Below are 11,738 nucleotides of genomic sequence, written 5' to 3'. Positions count from 1 at the left end.
CAAAAAGACCACCTTTGTTTAATGATGTTTCTCATTTACAAAATAATTTTAAAAGAAATCTTTATTTGCAAATGATTCCCGTGCACGAGCGAATGGTCCACAAAAACAAATGGATCTCTTGCATTGCACAAATTGCAATCGGAAGGGTCATTTGAATGAATATTGTTCTGACCATGTTAGTGCACCATATGTGCTCAAGAGGGTTCATAACCCTAGGGCTTTGAGCTTTAATGATAGGGGTCATGTCCCTAAATCTTTTGGTACCAAAAGTTCTTGGGTACCAAAACAAATTTGATTTTAAATCAAGAATTTTAATATTTTTATCTTTCTTTTTATTAGTTTTGAAAATTATGCTTTAAAATCTTTTGGTTATGAAAACAATTTTTCTTGTATCAAATCTTTTGTTTTCATGATTATTATTTTTGTTTTGATGAGAGGACTATGTTTATATAACCCTCCAGAGTTATTGGGTGTTTATTTCTAAACATTATTTACCGGGTGCTAAAAATGTTTATCTGGGTTATTATTAGCTCAAGAGCTAGATATGGTTGCCTCTCTTGATTTTTTAAAATCAATGATGATTTGGTTTTATGTTCTTATATGATTTACTTGTGATTTATGATTTCATTGTTTGATTTGTTTTCATTTGAAAACCTTTTACATGATTTTCATGTTCCTTTTCTTTTGATTTCATAAATCTATTTTTGATCTTTATGTTTTTGTTAATGAGACACTATTTTCATATTGAGATATTTATATGTGTTCTCGTTATCTTTTTGTATGTGAGTGATATTTAGCATATTCATGTATGCTTGCTCACATGTTTGCCATATTTCATATGGCTTTTTGATAGGGGGAGCTATTCCCTTTCTATGTGTTATACTCACCCATGCTTATTGATAGGGGGAGCTTTCGCTCTCTTTCATCTATATGGTTTTCCCCTTTTTGATGTTGTCAAAGGGGGAGAAATATTATGAGTATATTTTTCCTTGTTTATATGCATGTGAATTATAAATTATACATTCATTTCCTTCATGCATATATTTCTTTTTGTAAACTGTTTGTCATCATCAAAAAGGGGGAGATTGTTGGCCTTCTTGTTTTGATGATGTTTAACAAACAATTTACAACTAATGTTGTTTGTCTAGTGTTTGCGTTTTTCGTATTTATTCTAGACAAACAACGAGTTGGAGGATGGATGGAATAGAGCTTCAACGATGATATCCAATGGAGGTTGGCGGAATAGTGGAGTGAAGCCTTGCAATTCAAAGTTAAAGATCAAGTTAATGATTTATCCGTGAGATTACCAAGTCAAGCATATTAAAGACCAATCAAGCTTGGGTAAATTAGTTTAGGGCTTATATTATGTGTGTTAATACTTCAAGCTCAATATCACACACACACACACACATTTGGTTTGGTTTATCTTCGTTTTGAATTATAGACTTAACAACATTATTTTATATCTTTTATCATGTTTATAAATCTATAGGAAAGTTTTCAAAACTTTGTTTAAACTCATTTTGTCAAGACCAAGCTTTTACAAGTCCATACTTATGTGATTTTGTAAAATAATAAGATTCCACAATTGGGAAATGAAAATTGGAAAATTCTTTTTTGTAACATGTTCAAAATCACATTTGCAAACATTTTCTAAAGTTTCATCAAGTTTGAAATCTATTTGTTACGTTTAATTGAATTTACAAAATCATGTTTTTCGTTCGTGCATGTTCGTGCATGTTTTTACAAAATAGATGAGTTTTCACAAATATGAAGTGATATTTAAGAAATTCTTTCTTTGAAATGTTTATCTACATGTTTAGAAACTTTTCTCAAAATTTTACCATTTTTGGAGTTGATTTACTGTGCCCAATTGATTTTACAAAATCGTGTATGTCACAAGATTTTCAGAAACTGTATATCTATGTTCAAACATTTATTTCTCTCAAATTAGAAATTATTTTTCATAAATTCGTTCTCTAACATGTTCTTCTACATGTCTAGAACATTCCCTCAAAGTTTCATAATTTTTGGAGTTGATTTACTATTTTTAATTGATTTTACAAAACCAGATACGTAAATTTCCAGAATGCTGAATTTAGGGGTATTTTGGTCTTTTCAGCCTATAACGGCTAGTAACGGCTAGTTTTTTATTTTGGTCTTTTCAGCCTATAACGGCTAGTTTTTGATATTTTCGGTTTTTAGGAGTTTGTGGCTGGTTTAAGAGGCTATAAAAAGCCCTCAACTTTTATTATTTTTTATGGATATTTAAGATAGTTTTAAAAAGAGTTTTACAAGTTTGTTGAAGGGTTTTTAAGTTTGTTTCAAGAGTTTGTTTGTGAAGAAAATTCCACAAGAGCTTGAGGAGATCATCTATTGAAGTTTGAGCTTCCAACTATTCTCCCTCCACCTCTTGATCTATTGAGAAGTTTTCTAAACTCTTATCTAGCTTTACATTTGCTTAGTTATTTAATTATCTTTCTTTAAAGCTAGTTTTTATATTGAGTTTAGATTTGATTATATTATCTTATTGTTACACACACCCACATTGAGCTTATTATATTTTCATACATATTATTTTTGGGTTGGTGAGAGTTGTAACAATTGAGTGCGAGCTTTCATTGCGTTCTCATCCATAGTAGAGAACAAACGTTTATTATATTAAGCCTAATTGTGAGGATACACTTTGTAATACACTTGTACACCGAGAGGAGTGTGTGGTGAGAGTCGGGGATCGTCCCAAGAGGAGTGGCATCGGTTGACGAACCTAGGGAGAGGTTGTAACCGAGCACTTGAGGGAGACACGGCTAGATCCAACACTTGTGAGGGTGTAGAGTGTGATTGCATAGTGTTTGTTGTGTGAGAGTTTTCGGTAAGCTTGTAAACCGAGTGTGTAGAAGTTCCAGCTTCCAAACCGGATTGTGATAGTGGATATCTCCCCGGGAGTGGGAAGCAGAGACGTAGGACGGAAGGTCCGAACTCCGTGGTTATATTGCTTCTTTGAGTTTGGCTTAGCACACTTATATTTGTTCATCTTTATAGCCTTTCTCTCATTGTTTATTTTATCCACTATATCATTTGTTTATGTTACCATGTGTTTGCATATCCTTACATATATCATATAGTATACCTCCTTGCTAGGATAACTTGTTAATTAATTTTAATTGGCATAAAATCGGATTAGATTAGCATAAGACCCTAATCACCCCCCTCTAGGGTCTAACAATTGGTATCAGAGCTTGGTGCTCTTTGATTTAAGGTCTAATCGCGTTGAGTTAAAGATCCAAGTTGTCTCTTTGTGCTAATCTTGTTTTGATTACATTTGTATCTTGCTTGCATATTTTTACAAATCATGGATATGAATGATGCATCGTGTTTAGGCTATGATTCTAGTATTGCTCCTAAATTCAATGTTTTCCCCTATGCTCAATGGTGCTTTAGATTCAAAATATTTGTTCAATCTAAAAATATCGATTTATGGGAAATCATTGATTGTGCTTATATTGTGCCCACGTTGGATGTTTACAATGAACAATATTTTGTTAGAATATTTGCTAAATGCTTTTAATTCATCTATGTCTAACAAGTTTATTCATTTTGATAGTGCTTACACCTTATGGAAATTTATTGAAGCACATCAAGGGGACTTGGAGGCAATCCGATAAGCTTTGGAGGATCCCGCTTCAAGTTCAAAAGGAGCATCATGCACACGGCCACTAGGCGATAGCCCTAGTGAGGTTTGCGAGTTCAAAACCACTAATGATTTATCTAGTGATGAACTTGCTTGTGCTAGTGAAAAATTATTGCATGATTTTAACAAATTGCAAAATGATTTTATTGATTTAAAAAGCAAGCATGAGGATTTGAAATCCGATCATGAGTTGTTAGCATCTAAGTTTGAAACTATTTCTAATGAAAATGTGATCCTTAAAGAAAACAATAAAAAATTAAAATTGGATCATGTTTTTTTAACTTCAAATGTTGCTAGTTTAACTCATGAAAGAGATAATGCCATGTTAGAAGTAGAGAACATACAAAATGATACTGCTTCTTTTATAAATGACTATTTATGTTCTACTTCTAAAAATGCATATGTGCCTAAAAATGAATATTTGAATCTTATGAATAATCATATTTCATCTTTAGATTCAACTTTGAAAATATGCATTGATAATCATAAGAGGTTTTGCGGCCGTCAAGGTCATTTAGCTAAGTTTTGTTATGATGCACACAAACTTAAGAATTCTAATGCTCCTTGTGCATCTCATATAACTTCTTCATCTTGTACATTTACACATTCACATGCTCATTCTCACAAAGTTCATCATAAGCATGCTAGTGTGTTCAAGTGTGATTATTGTGGTCGTTTTGGTCATTTGGCCGAATATTATTTTGATTTGAAAAATAAATCTCATTTGCTAAATGTTTCTAGTAGACCACATGTTTTTAAATGTGATGTTTGTGGTAGGATTGTACATCTTGCTAAATTTTGTTTTGATTTGCAAAATGCTTCAAATTTGCAATTTGCTCCAAAAAGACCACCTTTGTTTAATGATGTTTCTCATTTGCAAAATAATTTTATAAGAAATCTTTATTTGCAAATGATTCCCGTGCACGAGCGAATGGTCCACAAAAACAAATGGATCTCTTGCATTGCACAAATTGCAATCGAAAGGGTCATTTGAATGAATATTGTTTTGACCATGTTAGTGCACCATATGTGCACAAGAGGGTTCATAACCCTAGGGCTTTGAGCTTTAATGATAGGGGTCATGTCCCTAAATCTTTTGGTACCAAAAGTTCTTGGGTATCAAAACAAATTTGATTTTAAATCAAGAATTTTAATATTTTTATCTTTCTTTTTCTTAGTTTTGAAAATTATGCTTTAAAATCTTTTGGTTATGAAAATAATTTTTCTTGTATCAAATCTTTTGTTTTCATGATTATTATTTTTGTTTTGATGAGAGGACTATGTTTATATAACCCTCCAGAGTTATTGGGTGTTTATTCCTAAACATTATTTACCGGGTGCTAAAAATGTTTATATGGGTTATTATTAGCTCAAGAGCTAGATATGGTTGCCTCTCTTGATTTTTTAAAATCAATGATGATTTGGTTTTATGTTCTTATATGATTTACTTGTGATTTATGATTTCATTGGTTGATTTGTTTTCATTTGAAAACCTTTTACATGATTTTTATGTTCCTTTTCTTTTGATTTCATAAATCTATTTTTGATCTTTATGTTTTTGTTAATGAGACACTATTTTCATATTGAGATATTTATATGTGTTCTCGTTATCTTTTTGTATGTGAGTGATATTTAGCATATTCATGTATGCTTGCTCACATGTTTGCCATGATCCTTTTATTACATATATTCTATATAGCTTTTAGATAGGGGAGGAATCCCTATATCTTTCTATGTGTTATACTCACCCATGCTTATTGATAGGGGGAGCTTTCGCTCTCTTTCATCTATATGGTTTTCCCCTTTTTGATGTTGTCAAAGGGGGAGAAATATTGTGAGTATATTCTTTCTTGTTTTTCTTTTTGTAAAGTGTTTGTCATCATCAAAAAGGGGGAGATTGCTGGCCTTCTTGTTTTGATGATGTTTAACAAACAATTTACAACTAATGTTGTTTGTCTAGTGTTTGTGTTTTTCGTATTTATTCTAGACAAACAACGAGTTGGAGGATGGATGGAATAGAGCTTCAACGATGATATCCAATGGGGGTTGGCGGAATAGTGGAGTGAAGCCTTGCAATTCAAAGTTAAAGATCAAGTTAAGGCTTCATCCGCGAGATTACCAAGTCAAACATATTGAAGACCAATCAAGCTTGGGTAAATTAGTTTAGGGCTTATATTATGTGTGTTAATACTTCAAGCTCAATATCACACACACACACACACACACACACACACACATTTGGTTTGGTTTATCCTCGTTTTGAATTATAATCTTAACAACATTATTTTATATCTTTTATCAAGTTTATAAATCTATAGGAAAGTTTTCAAAACTTTGTTTAAACTTATTTTGTCAAGATCAAGCTTTTACAAGTCCATACTTATGTGATTTTGTAAAATAACAAGATTCCATAATTGGGAAATGCAAATTAGAAAATTCTTTTTTGTAACATGTTCAAAATCACATTTGCAAACATTTCCCAAAGTTTCATCAAGTTTGAAATTGATTTGTTACGTTTAATTAAATTTACAAAATCATGTTTTTCGTTCGTGCATGTTTGTGCTTGTTTTTACAAAATAGATGAGTTTTCACAAATGGGAAGTGATATTTAAGAAATTCTTTCTTTGAAATATTTATCTACATGTTTAGAAATTTCTCTCAAAATTTTACTATTTTTGGAGTTGATTTACTGTGCCCAATTGATTTTACAAAATTGTGTATGTCAGCAGATTTTCAAAAACTGTATATCTGTGTTCAAACATTTATTTCTCTCAAATTAGAAATTATTTTTCATTAATTATTTCTCTAACATGTTCTTCTACATGTCTATAACCGTCCCTAAACGTTTCATAATTGTTGGAGTTTATTTACTATTTTTAATTGATTTTACAAAACCAGATACGTAAATTTCCAGAATGCTGAATTTAGGGGTATTTTGGTCTTTTCAGCCTATAACGGCTAGTAATGGCTAGTTTTTTATATTTTCGGTTTTTGGGAGTTTGTGGCTGGTTTAAGAGGCTATAAAAAGCCCTCAACTTTCATTGTTTCTTATGGATGTTTAAGAGAGTTTTAAAAAGAGTTTTACAAGTTTGTTGAAGGGTTTTTAAGTTTGTTTCAAGAGTTTGTTTGTGAAGAAAATTCCACAAGAGCTTGAGGAGATCATCTATTGAAGTTTGAGCTTCCAACTATTCTCCCTCCACCTCTTGATCTATTGAGAAGTTTTCTAAACTCTTATCTAGCTTTACATTTGCTTAGTTATTTGATTATTTTTCTTTAAAGCTAGTTTTTATATTGAGTTTAGATTTGATTATATTATCTTATTGTTACACACACCCACATTGAGCTTATTGTATTTTCATACATAGTATATTTGGGTTGGTGAGAGTTATAACAATTGAGTGCGAGTTTTCATTGTGTTCTCATCCATAGTAGAGAACAAACATTTATTATATTAAGCCTAATTATGAGGATACACTTTGTAATACACTTGTACACCGAGAGAAGTGTGTGGTGAGAGTCGGGGATCGTCCCAAGAGGAGTGGAGTCGGTTGACGAACCTAGGGAGAGGTTGTAACCGAGCACTTGAGGGAGACACGGCTAGGTCCAATACTTGTGAGGGTGTAGAGTGTGATTGCATAGTGTTTGTTGTGTGAGAGTTTTCGGTAAGCTTGTAAACCGAGTGTGTAGAAATTCCGTCTTCCAAACCGGATTGTGATAGTGGATTTCTCCCCGGGAGTGGGGAACGGAGACGTAGGACGGAAGGTCCGAACTCCATGATCATATTGCTTGTTTGAGTTTGGCTTAGCACACTTATATTTGTTCATCTTTATAGCATTTCTCTCATTATTTATTTTATCCACTATATCATTTGTTTATGTTACCCTTTTGTTTGCATATCCTTACATATATCATATAGTATACCTCATTGCTAGGATAACTTGTCAATTAATTTTAATTGGTATAAAATCGGATTAGATTAGCATAAGACCCTAATCACCCCCCCTCTAGGGTCTAACATATTGAACGTTTCTCAGAGGCTGTCGATCGCCTAGAGGAGAAATTAAAGGCTTTAGAGGATCTGGAGCGCGTGGATATCAAGGCTCAAATTACATCGATTTTCGCTAATATCCGGACTAAAGAGGCAAACCGGACTGAAATAATTCAGCGTAGCTTAGCTGAAAAAGAACTCCAAGTCGTAGATTTACAAAAGAAAAGTGTTCAAAAGTAAGAGGAGTTGACTATTTCAACAACTACTTTAGAGGCTGCTCGCTCAAAGATTAGGCAAACTGAAGAGGCCATTGTTCGCTTACAAGCAGAATTGGTCCGGCAGAAGGCTGAATTTGATCGAGATGAAGCTACCATGACCACACTCAGCGTCTAAGCTACAGAAACTCTTATGACTTATCATAAAGAAGTTCGGGCTCTTGAAGAGGCTAAGAAAGAAGTTGCTGCTACGGTGCCCAAGGAAGATGAGCTCTGGAGAAGAGTTGAAGAGACGGTGCAGACTGCCCACGAGGAGAAGCTTTCCGATATCAAGTCCCAGCTCGCATCTATTCACTCGATGGAGCTTTGAATTTTAATTTTATTTTATCATTCTTCTGACAAGAACAATACTATCTTGTATCACTTCCTTTTGATTTTGAATAAAAGTGATACTATTTTAGCTTTTCACTGTTTCATTTATGTGTCATATTCTGACTTGAAACAATGAAAAATATAATTGAAAATGCCAGAGGTGTGATTTTAACTTAGCATAATTTCCCACATAAAGCGAGATTTAACACTTTTTCTTATTATAGTTTAAGAAAATTCTAAAAAAATTCAATCTGTTAGAGATATCATTGGCTCCCAGGCTTAATATTATGTTTAAGAATCATCAAACCCTTGAAGTTGTGTTGAATGATTATCATTCTCTCGAAAAGAATTAACACACTTGTTTCTTCCTGTGTTGCATTTTTACGTGAAACACTGAAAGAAACTTATAAGCGCCAGAGGTGTAATATTAACGTGGCATGAATTTTTTTTATTTATCACCACTTGGGATAACTCTAGAAAAGTTTAATCCACTGGGAGTTTTATGAACACTTGTTATTCATATAAAAGAATAACAAGTTGAAAGGGGGTTTTAGTTGTTAGAGGTATATTGTTAACATAACAGTGATTTGTGGACTTATTATCCTATTGAAGAGGATTGATAAGTGATTTTGATTGTCAGAGGTGTGATATTAACGTGACAAGAATTTGTTGTCATTGGTGCAACTTTACGAACCAATCGCTCTATTGAAGAGAGTCGATAAGGGGATTATCAGAGGTGTGATATTAACATGATAGGAATTTATTACGATCGGGGCAAGTTTAAGGACTTATCGCTCTATTGGAGAGAGTCGATAAGTAGATTGTCAAAGGTATGATATTAACGTGATAAGAATTTGTGTACTTGTGACTTGAGCGAGATTTTAGGAATTGGCGTCTCACTGGGGAGAATTGCTAAATGAGCTTATCATTAAAAGTGATGAATTTTGGTACTTGTGACTTGAACAAGATTTGACAAATTTATCACTCTGTTGAAGGGAGTTGATAAATTAATTACAATTTGAGCCATTTTGGGGTTTTATCGCTCTGTTGATGAGAGTCGATAAACTGATTTTGACTGAAGAATTGTTGTCACATCGAGGGGTGATGCAAGCTGAATCCAAACTCTGTGAGGATGATGGTCGTCATAGGTGTAATGTTAACTTGATGACTATAGAGAATTTTGCCAGCTAAATTAGCTTAAATTCTGCTGAGGATGTAAAGAGGTTTTAACAGCTCTTTATTAACAGGTTTCATGATACAGACCTTAGAAAATAAATGTCATGTTAGAAAACGCAAAGGTTAACCTTACATTCAGGAAAACTAGAATGCAAATGTAGTCTCTGCTTCTAGGGTTTCAAACGCAACGCTAAGCTCTACGTTGAATCCTGGCAACGCGGGTCTGGGCCCAACATTCGGAGTTTGAACACGACTTTAAAATCATTGCGTTTTAGTCTCTTTTTTTTGTTTTTTAAATGCTGGGTCTAATCCTGCGTCTTATCAGAAGTCTAAATGACTATCATGATAACGAGGAGACCGTGTTTGGGTGGTAGTATCAGAACTCCGTGCCACCTGCAGTGTTTGTATATAAATAGACCTGATCGATCTTATCAAAGGTCTTTAACGCTTATAATTTTGCCTTAAATCCTTGAACGAGTTTCTCCTTGTTAATTCCAAAATTTCCTCGATGCTTTTTTGAACGTCCTCAATCGTCAGCGATAATGGCCTCGAGAAGTTCTCATCTGGGGGAGAATGAGGGGGTGACTCACGGTGTGTCGCCGTCTGGTTCAACATCTGCATCGCCGTCAATGTCTGGTCACCAAGGTAAGCAATGTTACTGTCTACTTATTTTGACGAGTTTTTTCAAAACCCTAAGTAGGTTCTGGCTTGATGACGATGAAGACTATTCATCTTCTCAACTCATAACATGGAGGTGGGTTTCCGTGTTGATTTGTGAGACGAAGGGTTAAAAACTGAAACGCGAGTTTAATTTACTGCGTTTGGAAAATATAACGCAGGTTTAAATCTCTACATTTAAAAAATGGAATGTAAGTTTAGACCTCTGCGTTTGAGTTAATTCAACGCAGGTCTTGACCTCTGTGTTGGAATTAGTTTAACGTGGGTCTAGACCTCTGCGTTTGAATTAGTCTTTTAGACTTTTAGGAAGTTTTATTAACTTCAACTTTGCTTGTTTTGTAGCGCGAGATGAGGTCACTACCACTGAGCATGTCATCATATATGACTCAGGGTATGTTCCTCGGATCCAACCCATCACTATGATCTTTCCAGCCGAAGATCATGAGAAGGTGATTCTCGAGTCTTATTATTTGAACCCCAAATGTACTCTCTTCCTGCTCAAACGCTTGGAAAACATGGTGAAACAAGCTTTCTCCATTGTGGATCATGGCCGCGGTTCTTTCTCTGAGTTCCATGCTCTAATTGTGGACGGCTTACATTCTCTCGCTCGCGTCAATCATTGTCATGCCTGCATTGTGCGGAGAAAATCTACTGCTACACAAGCGTTGTTCATTTTTTGGAACAACTAAGGCACACTGACTTGAGGCCTAAGATACGGTAGGCCATAAGTGTCGCTCAGACGAAGAAGATGATTGACGACAAAGCTCGATGTTAGAGCATATTGGAGAATAAGGCCTTAATCTGGAGCCTGCAGAAGCAAGACCGACATGCAAGGACCAGGCTTGTTGCAGGGGAGTTAACCCCAGAAGAGTTTGACCTTGGGGATGCCACTCTTTATGCTGCTGTACAAGCAGAGAAGTAGGCTCTTCAAGTGTTGCAACAGGAAGCCACTGCTGCTGCTGCACTCACTGATGATCAACTCCGGAAGAAAGTTGAAGAAGAAGTGCTGGCGGAGCATGTGACACGCATATCCAGCACTAAAGCTCACCTTTCAACTTTCCACTTATAAAACACTTGATATTTTAGACTCAAGCAGCACTTACTTTTGATTTTGTAATAACTTTATGTTATTTCACAAAACACTTATTATCTACCTGTGATGAACTGCTGATATTTACTGCTTTTCATTACTTCTTCTTTGCTGTGTTTGGACCTTTGAGATGCCACAGTCATCATGTTGAATTAGAAATTCTCTTCATTATCACTTAGAATAATTTTAGAAAATTTCAATCATTAGAGGTGTAATATTAACTTAACGATATACAAGCTGGGGAAGGTTTACAACAATTTATTACTCTCCATTGAAATGAATTCCAAATAACCAACCCCCAGTCTAACTACAACTGATTTCTCATCTTAGACTTGTCGGGGAAGTTGACATGATATATTACTCTCTATTCAATAAAACGCGAATAACCAACCCCCAGCCTAGAGAAAGTTGATTCATTATTTCAGACTTAGCTGAGGATTAGGAGAAAGGGGGCTTCATGGCTTACGGGTAATATTTCTTGAGAAATTTCCCGTTAATAGGCATCATGAGCCTGTCACCTTTCTGGTT

This window comes from Asparagus officinalis, chromosome 5 (genome assembly GCF_001876935.1).
Source record: "Asparagus officinalis chromosome 5, Aspof.V1, whole genome shotgun sequence".
Classification (NCBI taxonomy): Eukaryota; Viridiplantae; Streptophyta; class Magnoliopsida; order Asparagales; family Asparagaceae; genus Asparagus; species Asparagus officinalis.
The sequence above is the reverse complement of the archived record's forward strand: the minus strand, read 5'-3'. Positions refer to the sequence as shown.